This window comes from Alexandromys fortis, unplaced genomic scaffold (assembly GCF_014885135.2).
Source record: "Alexandromys fortis isolate MF-2015 unplaced genomic scaffold, M_Fortis_MF-2015_v1.1 scaffold_158, whole genome shotgun sequence".
Lineage (NCBI taxonomy): Eukaryota > Metazoa > Chordata > Mammalia > Rodentia > Cricetidae > Alexandromys > Alexandromys fortis.
Window position 1 is genome coordinate 3111377 of NW_026068039.1, and position 19615 is coordinate 3130991.

The 19615-nt window shown below is 42.4% G+C and overlaps 1 protein-coding gene across 2 annotated transcripts in view; it reads right to left on the reverse strand.

The window, feature by feature from the left end:
- Rab7a (RAB7A, member RAS oncogene family) overlaps nt 1–19615 on the reverse strand; it is a 50481-nt gene that overhangs the window by 18097 nt on the left and 12769 nt on the right. The window lies entirely within an intron of this gene.

The window sequence follows — 19615 nt, forward strand, 5'->3', positions numbered from 1 at the left end:
CTTATTTATTTTTCCTTTCTGGCTTTTCAAGACAGGGTTTCTCTGGCTTTCTTGGAACTCGCTCCGTAGATCAGGCTGGCCTCCAACTCAGAGATCTGTCTGCCTCTGCCTCCTAGGTGCTGGAATTAAAAGCCTGCACCACCACAGCTGGCTAGGAACCACTTTATTTAAGCATCATGGGTGCTAGTTTTATGTCAACCTGACACAAGCTGGAGTCAGAAAGGAGGGAATCTCAATTGAGAAAATGCCTCCATAGGATCAGGCAGGTCTGCAGGTCATTTTCTTCATTAGTGATTGATGTGGGAGATCCCGCCCATTGTGTGTGGCACCAACCCTGGGGCTGGTGATCCTGAGCTCTATAAGAAAGCAAACTGAGTAGGCTGCGAGGAGCAATCCAGTAAATAGCAATCTTCTATGGCTTTTGTGTCTGCTCCTGCCTCCAAGTTCTATCTGGTTTCCATTCCTACATTGGCGTCCCTCGATGAATTGTGACTTGGGATATGTAGGCCAAATAAACCCTTTCTTCCCCAAGGTGCTTTCAGTCATGCCATTTCATCACAGGAATTGTAACCAAAGACACACCACCATTGTAGATAGAATGCTTGACTGTAAAGATGTGCTGCTGTTTTACTGTGTCTGAGCTAATAAAAAGCTGAATGGCCACTAGCTAGGCAGAGGACGGAAAGGTGGGACTCGCGGGGGGGGGGGCCGAGGGGGTGTCCAGCCAGAATCAGAGGAAGTAGAAAAGCAAGATGGACAGTATGCAGATGAGGTAAATATCGATTAATAGAAACCGGTTACTTTAAATTAAAAAAAAAAAAAGATAGCTAGAACTAAGTCTAGTCTCTATGTCATGATGGGGGGGGGGGGTCCAAGAAACTCTGTACCACTAGGCTTCCTCCTTGCTCCTTATTTCATCAGCCACTTCCCCCACCACATAACAACATATGGGATAGTACCACCCACATTCAAAGAATGTCTCCTGACTTAATTGTCTCTGGGGTCAGTGCCTCCCAGCCTAATAACCAGAGTTCAATCCCCAGTATGACAGATTGGAAAGAGAGAACCAACTCCTGAAAGTTGTCCTATGACCTCTACATGGATGCTGAGACATGCACACACATATACACACAATAAAATCAATGCAATAATGCCACCACAGACACCCCCAAAACGAGCTTTATACATCTCCTAAGTGTCTCTCAATCAAATGAAACTGGCAATCAAGATCAGGTGGTGGTGGCACACACCTTTACTTCCAGCACTAGGAAAGAAGAGGCAGGCGCAACCCCATGAGGTGGAGACCACCCTGGTCTACAGAGTGAGTTCTTGGGAAGCCAAGGCTACACACAAATGCTGTCTCAAAAAAACAAGCAAATAGATCAACCACAGAGAAGGTCTGGCTACTCTCACTAGTTGCACTGGTCAGAAAAACAGCAGCCAGTGCTGAGTACAGGCTGTGTAAGAGAGCTGAATCCTCAGAGACTTTCCTTTAGCTTCCTGCCACACCTACATTTTTCTCATACCCTAAACCATGCATTATATATGGAGCCTAACTTCCCCCCACCTCCCAAGGGCTGTCTTGACTAAGCAAGGGTTCAGTCTCACCTAAGGTCTAGAATCACTTTTTGAGATGGAGATTACATTTATGCCATTGGACAGGTTACAAATCCAAGGGACAGAGTTAAGAGATAAAAGGAAAGGTTTTGCAAAGATTTCCTTTCCTTTCTTTTTTCAGGGCGGGGGCGGTTTAGAAAGGGTCTTACCATGTATGTAGCTCTGGCTGTCCTGGAACTCACTATGTAGACCAAGCTGACCTCGAACTCATGAGAGACCCATGACCCGCCTCTGCCACCTGATTGTTGAAATTAAAGGCATGTGCGACATGTCCTGGTCATAGCTTGATTTCTTAGTAGCATCTCTGAGTATCGGAAAGGAAGAATACACTCAGGTTCTGCTCATGCATACTGAGCCATCTGTTTCCTTCCCACTGTGTCTGCCCACAGGCAGTGCCACAGAGCACCTAACATGCTTACTCTGCAACAGTAAAGTGAGTCACTTTCTTCATCTGGGAACCACACAGGGCTGCTGCCCCAAGGCCATCAAGTTACCACCACAACAAGCAGCATACAATTGACTTATTTTGATTCTCCTATGCTGTTAATACATGAAAAATGTGGAAGGATGAATGTTGTAAGGAATGTCTCTGGGGCTAAGGATGTTGTTTTGTGGTAAAAAGGACCTGTTTAGTCCATACACCAAAAAGAGAGGGAGAAGGGAAATGAAGGAGAGGAGAGAAAATATTTCTGAATTCTTTCTGTCTGTGGGATAAATTTCTTTGGGAGGTCGTAAGAGCTAGAGGAGAATTCAGGGATGGAGATCTTCCACTCAGACTCACACAGCTTCTACACGTGGTCAGTAGGCAGCAGTGGGCATCAACAATGGGAGTTCTTGCGAGAGTCCATTCAGCATACGGTTTAGGATCAAAAGACATCAGTGTCACCTTTGGCAGAGCACACTTATTCTTTAAAGGAAAACGTTCCCTTCCAGCTGCTCAGGCTCCCCATGAAGGACACATACAGCACAAGATGCTGTGCCCAGAGGGCCCATAGCGAGCTTCAACATCCCACATAACTTACTAACCAAGGTATATTTTGCTTTTACCAAAGCTCAGGGGGCACAGGTGAAACCAGCCTTTACTGGCTCCCAGCAAAGCATTGAGTATATACTATCTAAAAAGATGTCTAAGTGAAAACTTACAATTTTGATAAAAAAAAAAATTAGGCAGTCTCTAGGATCAGTTTGTGAACAAACAGGGTAAAGAGAAAATAAAATATAAATATGAATTTGGACCGGGCGGTGGTGGCGCACGCTTTTAATCCCAGCACTCAGGAGGCAGAGGCAGGCTGATCTCTGGGAGTTCGAGGCCAACCTGGTCTACAAGAGCTAGTTCTGGGACAGGCACCAAAGCTACAGAGAAACCTTGTCTTGAAAAACCAAAAAAAAAAAAAAAAAAAAAAAAAAAAAAAAAAAAAGAATTTGGGCTTTTAATTCTGAGAAGCTTAAGATGAAAGACTTTAACGGCAGCATCAGCTAATGGCATCCATGGTAAAGCACTGATAAAGTTGTGCAGTAGCAGAAGCAACTGGGCCCAGGTTCCCCGGACAGAACACCATTAAGAAGCTAAGTAGAGCAGGGCATAGTGGCACATGCCTTTAATCCCAGCACTGGGGAGGCAAAGGTGGGCACATCTCTGTGAGTTTGAGATCAGCCTGGTCTACATAATGAGTTCATGGACAGCCAGGGCTACATAGTGTGACCCTGTCTCAATCCTCAAAAAACAAACAAACAAGTAGATAAAGGGTAACCTAAACAGTACATCCTCATCTGGTGTGCAGGCATACTTGCAGACAGAACACTCATATATAAAATACATACATAATTTTTAAAATAAAAAAAGAATTTGTGTTTATTCCCTGGTGTGGGAAGTATGATGGTTAGAACAACTTGGGGACTGAGTTATCTGGTCCTTTGAGGGTAGGGAGAAGAATGGCCACTTTGAATAATAGTTAAGAAAATCCAGGTAAGGCCACTTCCTCGTGCTTGCTGGATGGGGGAAGAGGAGGCAAAGAAGAGAATGTGGTGTGATACACAGAAGTAAGGAGACCAAGAAGCTGTTCAGTTTGCAAAAGACATGCCCACTCTACTGCAGTCTTCACCAAATGTGGAGTTCTGTCTGAGAGAGCTGCAGATCTACATTTGTGGATCTGCCATGAAGTAGGGAAAGAAGTCTACCCACAAGTTGAAGGACACACACTTTAATTTTGCAATTGTTTTTACAAACTTTTTTTTTCCCAGGCAGGATTTCTCTGTATAGCAGCCATAGCTGTCCTGGAATTCCCTATATAGACCAGGCTAAACTCACTGGATCCGCCTGTTAAGTAGATCATGTATGAAGAAAGGGTCCCGAATAGGTGATTATTTGGACTTACGATCACCCTTCCAGATCAAACATCACCTCTTTAGGGCAGATGAGACCACATTAACTTTTGTTTACTTTCCTGAATGTACTTTTCAAAAAGTTCTATAAAATAAACCTGCACACAGGAAAACTGTACACAGAGGAGGAGGAAAGGGGTCAGGATGGCAGAATAGGCTGGCAAGCCAGCTCAGTGGGTAAAAGCTCTTGCTGTCAAGTGTGACCACCTGAACTCAATGCTCGAGACCCACAAGGTGAAGTGAACTGACCCTGCCCCCCAAGCTGTCCAATGACCTCCACAAGTACCTCTAGTCACATGAATGCCTCCTAGCCCCAAACATACACTCCAGACAATAAATAGAAATGAAATAAAGAGAGCCCAGAAATACAGTAACATTACCTTAAACAACAGGAAGCTAAGGGGCTGAAACTGACCAGAACTACAAATAGCAAAAATGTCTCACTGGTTAAAACTAACAGAATAAAAAACCATCTGGAAGTGCTGGAAAATTCCCAGGTTAGACAGAACAAACGGCTGGTGTCTGCTAGCACAGTGGAGGGAGAAGGAAAGAAGTAATGGCTCAGCTATACTTTCTGGAGCACCCAGAAAAGTTGAGAGAGATTGATAGCTGGTTCTCAGAGTGCAAGAATAAAATCTCACCAGTCAGACGAGAAAGAAGGGTATGAGTGGGTGCTCTGGCCAGCTCACTGTTGTAAAATAACGAAGTCATTTTGCGAGGACAGCCTGGAAGGCAGAATTCAGTAACTGGTCACACTGAGTCTGTGTACCTCTCTGACGGTACAGCAGTGCCACTGGCAATTTAGCTACTGAACTCCAAATCTAGTCTCCTGCCTCCCAGGGCACAAGGGCCTGTCTGTAATTTTCCTTAAGGTCAAAATGTATCTTCGTATCTTCACTGACAATCATGAGATGTCTACAAAGTCCAAGCTAGCATTCAACCTCCATCCTTCCAGTGGCCATTGCTCTTCCTGCACTACCTGAGCAACTGGGGTTCCACATATGATCCAAGCCATTCTGCTAACTTGAGAAGGGAGTTTGAACAGCACAAAACAAGAGTGCGTCTGAAAGACAGCCATGTTGCCACTTTTGATGGGAATAGTTACCAAATCACAGTCTATTGTCTCCACCTACATGATTTTGTATGGTTTTCATTTGCTTTTGAGATGCTAAAATGTACTAAGACTTGAAATACATAGCATAATGGTCATGCCTAACTTTCATGTTCCAAGAATTTTATGTCAATCCTCTTGGTAAGTAGTTGCTGATCTGTAGTTTAATTTAGAACTACCATCTCCGAAGAAATTCAAAAGGAAAATGCTATTAGAAATCCTCAAAAGGGCACTCGGGAGGCAGAGGCAGAGGCAGGTGGATCCCTGTGAGTTCGAGGCCAGCCTGGTCTACAAGAGCTAGTTCCAGGACAGGAACCAAAAGCTACAGAGAAACCCTGTCTCGGAAAAAAAAAAAATCCTCAAAAGAAACTCAAATAGGTCTAGCAGGAAATGATAGACAAAACATCTAGGATGAAAATAAAGAGTCCCTCAAATGTCTTGCTTTTTTCCTTGGATATATTCATATATACAAATGTTTTGATCACATGAATGTCTGTGTACCAAATGTGTGCCAAATGTCTGCAGAGGTAAGAAGCTGTTGGATCTCCTGGAACTGAAGTTATAGACACTTGCAAGCTACCATGTTAGAGCTGGGAATCAAACCTGAGTCCTCTCCAAGAGCACCAAGTACTCTTAATTTCTGAGCCATCTCTTCAGCCTCGTGTCTTAAGATTTTTAGTTCTGTTCTCTCTCTTGTGGATTTTTTATGTGTGTGATTGTTTTTGCCTGCATGTGTATATGTGCACCATATAGAAGCTCTAATACATGATTTCTGAATTTATGCTACTGACAGAACACTGCAGCCCCAAGACCATCAATCAGCACTAAAATGATCTTACTACATTCGCCAAACGAATATCAATCAAAAATGCAGCACTAGAATACAGGCAAAAATCATATCAATCAAAGACATAAAATACTGTGTATGTGAGACACCAAACAAATCAGTGTCATAATGAAACCTGTTACCCTGTATGCTAACTGTGTGTTCATGTGGTAAATACTAAAATCAAGCTATGCTGAAGGCAATTATGACAGCTTCAAGAACGGGGAACAGATTCCTGTAGAAGATCCAGCTGAGCGTGGGTCTAAAGTAGAAAGATAGCAATGAGTCTTTCAGGCAGAGAGAACAGCATGTTCATAGGTCTCATCAGAGAAAGAAATAAGAATCAGACAGTCCACTCACCACATCATATGGGGCCTTGCAGGCCATGAGAAAGTCCTGAAACCACAGTCTAGAGAAGCTCATGAAGGCCTGATGTGGCTATCAACACAAGAGCTGATGGCATTAGAATGAAGGTGAGGCTTGGAGGAAACAGCATCGAGGAACAAGAGATCTGGGCAGTAACCCTGATTGACAGAAAGAGCACAAGAAGTGTAGGGCTCTGCTAGCAAGGTGACTTGTTAAAAACACACAAGAAGGCAAAACAGAATGATCATGAGTTTGAAGCTAGTCTGGGTACATGGTGAGGTCAAGGGTGCTTTGGAGAACCTATCTCCAAAGAAGGATAATGTGATTATTTGGGATTTAAATTTCACCCGAAGGAATGCTGGTTTCTATTGGGATTTTACCCCCTCACGCTAAGCTGCAAACACCAGCATTCCTCAAACACACAATGCTATATAAAAGAAAACTGATGGAAAGAGCTACCTTTCTAGAGGCTTGTTATCTGGGAAGTCAAATGATACCATTGCGACACCAGGCCGTACAAGCAGAACATGGTAAAGGCAGGGACATGCCAGCAGAGAGAGACAAACTCAATAATGAATATGCATTTCTTGGAAAGATGTATTCCTTCCTTGGCACTGTCAGAAAGGAGTTCGAGAGGCTCAGAGGGTAAATGCTGTGTGGCTATGGGGACCTGAGCACAAAACCTCAGAAGCCCCATAAAGCTAAATGTGGTAGCTAGTACACATCTGTGACTGACCCACTGTCCCAGGGTGAGATAGGAGGCAGAGACAGGAGTCTCTGAACGCTATTAGGCAGGCTACCTTGACCTATGCAAACAGAGACTATGATCAACAGCCCAGGCTATCCTCTCACCTCTTAGTTTACGGGGGATGGGGGCCCGTGGATAAGGGGTAAGACATCTTACTTGTTACTAATCCAGAAAACAGGACAGAAAATGTAAAGGAAAAAGAAAAAGAAAAAAAGGAACAGGAGTCTGGAAAACAAGCAAGGGCCAGATCCTGAGAGCTGATGTTCAAGAGGTTAAAGGAGACAGCTGGGAGGCAGAGAAGGTTCATCGAAGGTAGTAGCTAACCATGGCAAAGGAAACCAAACATATAGAGTTGAGAGAAATAGTTAAACCTTACAACTACCTTCTCAACTAAGCCTCATTCTCAACCCCCAGGACCTACTGTCAAGTAAGCTCAACACAACTCCCTAGCCCTTACTCACTATGTGCCCTACAGCAGGCTTGCTCTCCTGAGAGCAGTGATGCTCTGGACACCAGGCCATTCCACCCTTTATTATGTTTATTATTATTATGACCACTTGTCCTGCGGGGGGGGGGGGGTGTTACACACTATCCTAAAGTAATTCTTTTTTTCATGCTAACTTTCCACGTCCAGCAATACTGGGAGAAGAAAGTTTGGTAAATACTGTGGGGAGTGTACAGTCCTGCCCAGAACTTTCTTTAGACACCCATTCTTAGGTGGCTGCCCTGAGTGTTTCCAACTCTACTAGGGTCTGTGATGCTGTTTACTCTTATTCAAAGGAAGATTTTAGGCCTATTAGTCATCATGAGAAAAGGCTGGCTAAGTCTGGACAAGAAAAAAAAAACTGAAGCAACAAGATAATAAGTGTTCCCTGTGCTCACCCTTAGAAAGTAGAGCCAGATTTATTGCTAGTGCTATAAATATGCTAACAGGATCTCCCACATGCTAAGCAACTGCTCCATTGGTGACTAAATCCCTCAGCTGGAAATACTACTTTTTATTTGGTGGCCTGTGATCCTTAAAGGGTTGACTGAGTAAGAAAGCAAAAATCTAGGAAGATTACAGATCTAAAACCTATCTGGCAACTCCCCTCCCTATCAAACTTCAATAAATTCTGTCCATGGTTCTCTATCTTATTGCCATGGTAGACAGCAGAGGCAAGCTGGTGTGCATTTACTAGATAGGGAGCTAACTGTTAGAAGGCTTTTGTTGTTAATTTCCACAAGCCAGCCTTGGTGCCCTTAAACACTATCCCTTTGTGTTGCCATAAGGAGCCTGTATGGCTGTGTGGCCTGTGTGACCTGTGGCATTACTGCTTGTAAGGTAATAGAAAGGGAGCAGGAAGGCAGAAAGCAGCTTCCCAAGCCGTGTGGAATCAGCCCACTCAATCAGGGAGAACTGCTCTGACCTACACAAGGTACAGATTCTCTCAGCTATTGCATAAGTGGCAATTTGCTGCTTAGAACTTAAGGCCTACAGAGAACAGTAAGATTAAATGGTCACAGCTACAGACTATGAAGCCAGTATGAGACCTCAGACAGCATAGTTTGAGTTCCCACTCTTCAGTGATATCTCTCTACAAGAATCATCCTCTGGCACCCAAACAGTCATTTGTCATGGGCATGAAAGTGCCCTATACCAGGCTAGTTCTATATTACAGTTCTACTTTATGACTGTATTTTTATTTTTGATTGGGGATATTTGTGTATCCCAAGCTGACCTTAAACTCTTTAAGGAATTGAGGTTGGAGGTCTGGAATTCCTTTTTTGACTCCACCTGCCAAGTGATAGGAGACTTTACAGTCTTCTTAGACTGCTCTGCTCAGAGAAACTTCTTAAAGAACTTGAGATCATATCACACACCACAGACAAAAAGCAGAGACTCCCAAACTCTCAGGAGACGGCTAAATGTTTAGATTGATCACTGGAGAAAGAACCATGGCTAGGAGCTGTGAAAACACTTAAAAATTGTAGAATTATTTGTGTATGCTGTAAAGCTGTGTCTCTGCCTAAAGGTACTTTCTGATTGGTTTAATAAAAAGCTGAATGGCCAATACCTAGGCAGGGAGGATGGGCGGGATTTCAGGGGAGAAAGAGGAAGAGGAGGATGAATCAAGGCACACAGGAGATGCCAAGGGGACACAAACCAAGTTGGACATATGGGACAGAGGAAAGGTAACTGAGCCACGTGATAGAACATAGATTAATAGAAACAGGTTAATAAAGTTGTAAGCGCTAATCAGAAAAAACAAACAAACAAACAAAAAAAAACCTATGCTAAAGCCAAGCTCTCAAAATTATTAAGTCTCCATGTCACTATTTGTGGGCTGGTGGTTCTTACGAAAAAGTTCTGCTACACTGAGCAGATAAAGTATTTACTGTACAAGTCAAACAGATGGAAAGAGAATCTATTCCACATAGTTCCCCTGACTTCTACATGCATACCATGGCAAGCATATGCATGGACACACCCCTGCCCTGTGTGCAGATACATACAAATAACATTTATGGAAGGAAGGAGAGAGGAAGGGAGGACAGACAGACAGAAGCAGGGTGAGGCAGTACCAAGGCAAGGCCATTTCAATTTCAGCCTTGAGGAAAAACCCGTTTAAATCCTACCCACTTCAACACATTCCACTGCATGAACTTAAACGTGTCTTTATTTTCATCTGAAAAACAAAAATCCTAAGTAAAATAATACAGAAAAAAAATGACAGTATGTCAACTGACATAAGAAATACATCTCAGGGGCTGGAGAGATGGCTCAGTGGTTAAGAGCATTGCCTGCTCTTCCAAAGGTCCTGAGTTCAATTCCCAGCAACCACATGGTGGCTCACAACCATCTGTAAAGAGGTCTGGCACCCTCTTCTGGCCTTCAGGCATACAGACAGAATATTGTATACATAATCAATCAATCAATCAATCAATAAATAAATAAAAGAAATACATCTCAGCCATGCGGTGGTGACACATGCCTTTGATCCCAGCATTCAGGAGGCAGAGTGAGGTAGATCTCTGTAAATTTGAAGCCAGCCTGGTCTACAGAGCGAGTTCCAGGACAGCCAGAGCTACACAGAGAAACCCTGTGGGGGGGGGGGGGGGACCAAAAAACAAAACAAAACAAAAAATAGAACTATATCTCATGAATGGCCTTATCACAAGAGAGCTTTAGTAATTTGGACAAAAAGCATTTATTAATCAGCAAGTGTTATTACTCCATCTCTACATCCCACACCAACTTTGTTCTATCCATGTGTGCATTCACTACATGTGTCTTCTGACCAGCATCTTTATTCTAAAATGTAGTATACATTCATTCACCTGTGTACTTCCCCCCAATGTTTCAATATGCTTTTAACTAACACTTCAGTGGAAACTCATGTTCAGCACATGGTTCTTGTCTATCAAAGAAGCTAGAGATCTTTATGAACCTAAATGGCTAACACCAACAAGAGAAAAAGAAAGCAGCACTGAAATCATGGACCCTTGTCTCCAAGTGACTTGCTCCCACAGACCAATCTGAATTCTCATGATCCTACTCACTCCAGGCTAAAATATCCTACCCTCTGACTAACTTCCTCTAGTCCCAATTAATTAAACTTCCAGATGCCCAATCCCAAGCCCTAGTTATAAACTCTGGAGAAGTAGTCACTGATCATAATCTAGTAGTAGTAGTAAACATCTAGTTCAGTTTAGACCAATCTGTACATCCTGTCCTGTCAGGCATCAAAAGGGGCCATCTGAGTTTCCTACCAGATGGTAAGCACAGCACCAAGCTCTGTGGCTTCTGCAAAAGTCAAATTAGAAACCTCAATGACCAATTCAGGGGTTACTGAACAGCTCCTTACTGGATCAGGAAATCTAAACAATTTCATAAGAGAACAGGCCAATTATAAAACAAAAACCAAAGTACCTTAAACTTAGCCATAAAGGAGTCTTAGACATCATTCTATCGTGACTGGAGGAATGGTTAGATGGGAAGAGCACTTGTGCAAGCATGAGAACCTCATCCCAACACCCACATAAAAATCACATGCTATAACCTCAGTGCTGTGGGGTACATTAGCCTAGCTCAGGAGTGAGAGACCCTGTGTCATGGAAGGTAGAGAGTGACAGAGCAGGACATCTAATGACCTTCTCTGGCTCCTGTGTGTCCTCACATGTCCCCACTCCCACCCACACACACACATTTTATTTACATTCTTTACCAGTTAAGATCCACAATATCTCACCATCTCCTGTGCAGTTTCTAATGAAACCACCTATTATTCTTCTACTTCTTCTGTGAGAAGTACTTGGTACTAGGATCATCCTTTACCATAAGACATCCTTTGAGAGACAGTCTCTCCAGAACCAACTGGAACACTCTTGGTACTTCCAACTCTTCATGAAAGGTAGTCTAGACTCCTAGTGTCCAAGGTGCCTACCTTTGATCAGATAAGAATAGTATGTCTCTTCAGAGTTATATATGCAAGTACTATCCACTATTACAACGTAGTGGCACATGTCTTTAATCCCAGCACTATGGAGGCAGAAGCTGGTGGATCTCTTTGAGTTTGAGGACAGTCTAGTCAGCATACAGAGTTTCAAGCCTGCCAGGCCTACATAATGAGACCTTTCCTCAAAAATCAAACAAACAAATACAGATTGATAGTATAAGAATATTCCCTAAAGACAAAGGATGAATGAGAACTTTATAGCTCCTCCAAAACCTTCCTCAGCTTTCAAGTCCTCAACTATACAAGTCACAAATATGATTAGCCTTAACTGTCACAGAAACAACTACTATGATAATTAGTTAGCTTCATAATACTGTCACCTTCCATTAGTCTTGACCATGCATTCCCCAAAAAGATGCTAACCAATGATCAGAGGCCTTAAATCTAATAGGCACAGCACACACATTAGTATATCTATGGAATTAACACCTTCACTGGTTGCTGAGGAATGTTGCTGGGTGGCAGAGTGCTAGACCTGGGGAGACACTGTAGGGAAATGTCTAGAGGCACAAGTAGGAGGGGAAAACAGTAATGGAAAAAGCTTGAGAAATGCTGGTTAAGATCTGAATCTACATCTATAGTCATTACTAGCCACAGCTGGCTATACTTAAGGAAATCAATTCAATAAATCAAACACTCTCCAGCAACATTAGCCCCATTTTAAGTGCTCAATAATCACCAGGAATTAAAGGCAGATACGAACACTTCCACCATGACAGAAACTTCTACTGCACAGTGTGGATCTAAACATTTGAGGGTATTTTACTAGGATTAATAGTCTGCCACCATCTCAAATCTCAACATGTAATCACTTCTTGTTTCATTACCCAGTATCTAACCCATCTCTCCTGCTCCTGAAGGAACAGTGTAAATCTTGTTTTTTCAAGGGCAAGCACTGGGTAAAATCTGATATGTGAATGCTTCATGAGAATGGTACACTGTACATTTCAAAATATCTGTGACCATTGTCTCAGCAGACCATAGGCGCCCAAACCCTTTGCGAAAGTCTCTGGAATCCACTGGGACTAAGCTTCAGCTAAGGAGTCTAACCATCATAACACCAGAGTAAAGGGGAAAAGCAACCACAGCACCAGAGGGACAATCACCTGGGCAGTACTACGTGCCAGACTAAAGCTTCAATGCATCTTTACAACCTGCACGGGCAGTTTCGCCCTGTTTGGGTGTGAAAGTCTACACAGTCTGGACAGATAAGAAAAAGGCCTCTCAAAGGATTTTATGCCATTTTTTAAAGGCCATCACATTGCTCACAAAGAGTTAATATCAAGTACAAAATTCAGGATTGGAAACTATTAACAGAAAAAAGAAACAACCTACAGAATGAGAAAATATAGATATGCAAACCACATACCTCAATAAGGAATTAAGAGGCAAAACATATTAGCAACAACTCATAGGATGAGAACAATCCAATCAAAAGTAGGTAAAGATAGGCTGGAAAGATGGCTCCCCAGTTAAGAGCACTTCTCTTCCAGGACCCAGGTTCAATTCCCAGCACTCACATCAGGTAGTCCACGATGACCTGTAATCACCATCCAGTGGGATCTGATACCTTTTGCCTCTGCAAGTACCTGCACTCACCTATACATGTGTGTGTGCGCACGCACATACTTAGAAATAATAAAAATACATTTTTGTGAAATGTTGGGGGCTGTGAACCCCTAGACCCCGAATTTCCTGTAAAAGCTTGCAGCTGCTCTGAGCAAAACAACATATTTTCCTGTGCCTACAGTGGCTCTGAGCATGAGAACCTCATGAGTTCTATCAGGAGTGAATTCTGATGGGTTTTAGAGCTGGAAATCCCAAGAACTGGGGTGTGGTTATCAGTTAAGGATCCCTATATAAGCTTCCCTGGAGCACAATAAAGTTGGCATTCTTGTTTCAAGAATGACCTGTGTCCACATGTCTCCGTGTGTGTATGTTTTTAAATCTCCAGCCTAGTTCCCGGCTTGCATACCGTCCCATACCATCCTGTAGTACAGGCGCTACAGTAAAAGTGAGCAAAGAATCTAAGAAACTTTTCTCAAAAGAAGATACATGTCATATCAGCACACCCACATTCACTATGGCACTAAAGCTAGGACATGAAATCAGCCAGTGTTAAAACCAACAGATAAAAGCCAGGCGGTGGTGGCACACACCTTTAATAGCAACACTGGGGAGGCAGAGGCAGGTGGATGTCTGAGAGTTTAAAGCCAGCCTGGTCTATAAAGCTACTTCCAGGACAGGCTCCAAAGCTACAATGAAATCCTGCCTTGAAAAACCAAACCAAAAAAAAAAAAAAAAAAAAAAAAAAAAAAAAAAAAAGCTCGGGGAGGGGGAGGGAGGTACAGAACACCTGTAATCCCAGCACCTGGGATTTAGACACTTAAGGTCTTAAGCTTAAGGTCATCCTCAGCTACACAGTGAGTTTGACATGAGACTGACTGAAAAATTAAAACAAACAAACCAAAAGACCCCACAAAGCAAACACAGCAGAAGAGGAGCCTGTGAGATGGCTCAGTGTGTAAAAGAAATTGCAGAGCAAGCCTGATGACCTAAGTTCAACTCTTAAACCCATAAAAGGTAGAAAGAACAGGCTCCACAAGAAGTCCTTTGATCTCCAACAGTGAGCATGCCATGCAAACAGTGATTTTTTTTTAATCCAGAAAAAGGAAAAGGAGGAGAAATAATACATATACATCAGAGTATGATTTAACCATAAAGAAGGACGAACGCTGTCATTTGCTGCAAAGTGAGTAGAACTGTAGGGCAGCACATTAAGTGCAGTAAGTTAGACACAGACAAACGTATATACCATGTATACGAGAGATTAAATTATTTACAAAGTAGAATGATGATCACTAGGAGCTGGAAAAATGTGGGTGGAGAGTGGAAAAGAGATGTACTCATCAGTACATCTTATCACACCAAAAATATCCCACTAACCAGGGAAGTGGTGGTGCATGCCTTTAAATTCAGCACTTGGGAAGCAGAGGCAGATGGATCTGAGTTCCAGGAGAGCCAGGACTACACAGAGAAACCCTGTCTTGAATAACTAAAAATAAAAATCCCACTAAATTTATTAATACAACTAATACTATTAATGAACATTCTTAAAAAGAAGATATAAAATAGCTAGCAGGTAGTGGCATCTGTATGTCTTGTTATTCCAGCAATACCCAAGATGTGGAAATCAAGCTAAGTATATCTCAATAGGTTGAATTTGGAAGGCAGTCACTTTTAACGCTAAATTTCTGATCCTTCTGTCTCAACCTCCACAGTGCTGGGATTACAGATATATGCACCACCATGCCCAGTTTATGTGGTACTTAGGGGAGAACTGTGGGGATCAAAGGATGCCCTTTGTAAGGAGTGGATGAAGTCCTGAATAAATGTACTATTGACGTAAGCATAGCCATATCAAAGACCACACTGCCTCAGAATCATGAAAATAGCAACATCTTCCCCTGGGCCATGTGTGAATGTTGACAGTATGTGTAAAAAGGATAGAGCAAAGTTTCCTCCTCTCTGTTGTGGAATATTATTTTAACTAGATAACAACAGGCTATATTTGTTTATGCTACACAGTATTAATTTAACTATGTAAAGGTGTGTTACTTTTGTTCTGCTGCATTTGTTTAATTATGTAAAGATGTGTTCCATTTGTTTCACCTAACCTGCCTAAGGCACCTGATTGGTCTAATAAAGAGCTGAAAGACCAATAGGTAGGCAAAGAAAGGATAGGCGGTGCTAACAGGGAGCAAGAATAAATAAGAGAAATCTAGAAGGGAGAGGGAGGGGGGAGGAGGGGAGAAGGGAGGGAGATGCCAGGCAGCCACCAGCCAAACAGACATGAGAAGCAGTGAAAGTAAGATATACAGAAAGTAAGATATACAAAAGGTAGATACAAAGAAGCTTAATTTAAGTTAAAAGAGGTAGCCAGAAACGAGCCTAAGCTAAGGCCAAGCATTCATAACTAATAAGTCCATGTGTCATAATTTGGGAGCTGGTTGGTGGCCCCCGCAAAAAAAGAAAAAGCCCGGCACACCTCCACATGTTTTACAGTCTAAAATTGCACCCCTATAGGGGCCACCTATCAAAATTAGCAAAACCTGTGTCCTCATTCAAAAGACTAAATACTGAGTTTTCCGGACTGTTTTTGGTATGGCTCCATCAGAGTGCATGGTTCAACCCCACCTGATCCCAGCCTTTGTGTATCTGTCCTTTCTTCATTCCCTCATCCTGTCACATCAACCCCAAAGTCACGTAGGTCAAGGCAGGGAACCTGAGGCAGGAAGAGCTTAAGTTCAAAGTTAGCCAAAGCTAACTCAAAAATAAATAAAAATGAAGGTATTCTCAGATAGGGAGTTGACTAAGTAGGTAAGCGCTTGCCAAGCAAGCATGAGGACTGAAGTTTGGGTCCCAGTACTCACATAAATAACATCTGGGCAGGGTGGTCTGCCAGTAGTAATTCCAGCAGGCAGGAACAGAAACAAGAGATCCCTGGAGCAAGCTAGCAATCTGGACTAGCTGAACCAGCAAGCTCTATGTTTATATACTGAGACGTAGCCTCTCAATATACGAGGTGGAGAGTAATAGCCTCTCAATATACGAGGTGGAGAGTAATAGAAGACACCCAATATAAGCCTCTGGCCTTCAGCACATCCCCAACTGAGCGCGCACACACACCTGCCAAAAATGTGCCTTCAATAGCACAAAAAAGAAGAAAGATAAAATGGCAAGTTTTATACCACATGTATACTGTATCATAATAAAAATTGGGGAAAAAGTCAGTTATGCTTGTTACTATGTTGTTACTATCTAAGGAGGGAAAAATGACCTCAAGTCAGAATCTGGACTTGTGCCAGTACCAAGCTGCTGTGTGATTGGAGCAGCTTTGTTTAGAGGAAGTTTCACTGTGTTTAGGGGAAGTAGAGCTGGTCTGGAATTTGTCATCTGCCTGTTTCAGTCTCTAGAGTGGTGGGATTTCAGCTATGGTTTTCTGTGATGCCTGACTTGCTCTGATGTAAAATCTGAAATTAGGGATTACGATCCCCCCCCATCCCAACAACCAAGTTCTGGGTAGTTAAGACAATGTGGGTATTCAGAATTACATGAATTCCCACATAAAATTGGGTTGGTTATTTTCTTTCCCTTTGTTTGTTTGTTAAGACAGGGTTTCTTGTTGTAGTCCTGGCTGTTCTGGAACTAGAAATCAGTGATCTGCCTGTACCACCACAGCCCACCATTTTTTTTTTTCTTTTTGAAACAGAATCGTACTATGTTGTAACGTCAAGATGGCTTTGAATTCTAGATACCCCTCCTCTCTTGGCCTGTTTAATGTAGAAGTTAGAGGTGTATGTCAAAATACAAAGGTAGGTATTTAAATTTGGGGATGCTCTGTGATTCCCTAAAACAGTAAATTTTCTAATCAATGAACACAAGCTATCTTTCTTTTCATTCATTTAGCCTTCCTTCCCTCTTTGCAATGCTAAGGATGGGTCACATATCCTCTCCAGTGAGTTACATTCCAGCTGCAGTAGTTAATCTTATCAATGTGAGTTATAGTCAAGCTGCACAGTTAAGCTTATCAATTTGATTAAGATTTATAGATAACCTGGTCTACAGAGTGAGTTCCAGGACAGACAGAGATACACAGAAAAACCCTGTCTTAAAAAACAAACAAACAAAAAAAAAATAAAATCTAGAATAACCAGAGCTGGGTATAGTGGTACATGTCTTTAATTTGAGCTCCTGGCAGCAGAGGCAGATAGGTCTCTGAGATCCAAGCCAGCTTGGTCTACATAGTGAGTAGGGCTACACTGTCAGATTGTTGGAAACAAAACAACAACAAACCAACAGAGCACCAGAAGGCAGGGGGAGTCAAATCTTTGTTAGTGCAAGGCCAGTCCAGTCTATTAGCAAGTTCCAAACTATCCAGGGCTAACACTGAGACACTGTATCAAAAAATGAAACAGTGCGAGATTAAAAATTAGATTTCCTTGGTCAGGCTTGTGTTTTGACTAGCGTTTGTTACTTTTTAACTGAACAGGGAAGACACAGCTTCATGAGAGCCCACAGGCTGGAGTCAGGGTCTGAATAACTACAACAGAAGTTGACCACCAGTGTGAGCACTATTTCACACTCCTGCTGCCATACTCCCACTAGGACAGGCTGGATATTCTCAAAGTCAGACCAAAATAAACACTCTTTCCTTTAAGTGCTGCTTCTCAGCCGTTTCATCACAGCCCTCTTCAATTTCTTTCTTTTTTCTTAAGAGGGGCTAGATCTATGGCTCAGAGGTTAACAGCACTTGTGGCTTTTGTAGAGGGCAGTTCTGGGTGATCCAATGCCTTTCTCAGGCACAAGGCACACACATGGCACAATCAAATCAATCAATCAATGTATGTGTGTGTGTGTGTGTGTATATATATATATATCAAACACTCATACACAATAAATAAAAATCTTTAAAAATATGTTGTGTGGCCGGGTGATGGTGGTGCAGGCCTTTAATCCCAGCACTCGGGAGGCAGAGGCAGGAGGATCTCTGTGAGTTCGAGACCAGCCTGGTCTACAGAGCTAGTTCCAGGACAGGCTCCAAAGCCACAGAGAAACCCTGTCTTGAAGAAAAAAAAATATGTTGTGTGTTGCACCACACTACATAATGCAGACTAGCTATCCCACAAGCTTCTGAGCAAATTTGTTTCCCTTCTCACCCTAGTAAGTGATAGATTATAGATGCAAACCACTGCATCTGATTTTTTAATGATTGAGTTGGGTCATCAGACTTGTGGTTTAAATAAGAAAGACCCCACCATCATGGGCTCATATAGTTGAATGCAGGGAATGAAACTCTTTGATAGAATTAAAATGTTCCCAGAAGGTGCGGCCTAGGTGGAGGAAATGTGTCATTAGGGGTGGGCTTTGCGGTTTCAAAGCACCTAGGACTAGTCCATCTTAGGGTTTTGATCTCTCTGTCTGCCTGCCTTACCACCACCCCCACCCCTCTACCTGTGGATCAGCATGTAGCTCTCAACTACTCCACCACCATGCCTAACTACCATGATCCCTGCATTGATAATGGACTAAGCCACTGAAATTGTAAATAAGCTCCCAATTAAATGCTTCCGCTGTGGTGCCAGGTGGTGGTAGCATACACCTTTAATCCCAGCACTAGGGAGGCAGAGGCAGGAGGACCTTCAAAAGTTCAAGGCCAGTCTGTTCTACAAGAGCTAGTTCCAGGACAGGCTCCAAAGCTACAGAGAAACCCTGTCTCGAAATAAAAGAACAAAACAAAACAAAAAGAGTAAAAAAAGTTGTTGTGGTCATGGAATTATTAACTTATTAACTTATTTGTGTGCCAGGCTGGAATCTAAGGACTTCAATAACAAGAAAGCTTAGATCTGATAAAGTAACTCAACAAAACTGTAGAAACTAAATCTACAAACTAAAATCACAGGAAGTTAATAAAACAAGTTATTTATAAAAGTATGGAAAAGAATTAAATTGATTCAAAGAGGTTAAACAAAACCACAACCTATTGATGAAAAAAACTGAAGTGTCAGGGAGACAGCTAAATGAAGTAAAAGTGGTAGCCACATAGTGTCTCAGTCACTGCTCTATTGCTGTGAAGACACCATGGCTGTTAGAAGAGCTGGTCTAAGTTCTTTACTTCAGTAGAATTCACCAATCAAGTTACCAGACCCAGGGCTTTTTCTGTAAACAGTCTAGAGACAAACGATTCAATTTCTTTACTGGTTACGAGCCTACTCAGATTTCTTATCTCTTTGTAATTCAACCTTAGGTTTGGTACTGCTAGGGATCTGTCCAGTCATCTAGGTTATCTAATTAACAGGTATGTAATTGTTCACAGTACTCCCTTACAAATTCTTTGATTTCTGCACTTAGCAGAAATAACCTCAAAGAGGGACAGCCCCATGATGAATGACCATGTGGGAACAAGGAATGCTCCACGCTCCACATCATGGTCACCAGGATCCTGCCATCTGTTTGACAGATGTTATGATTTGGGGGCTAGAGGTCAAAGTCTGCTACAACACTAC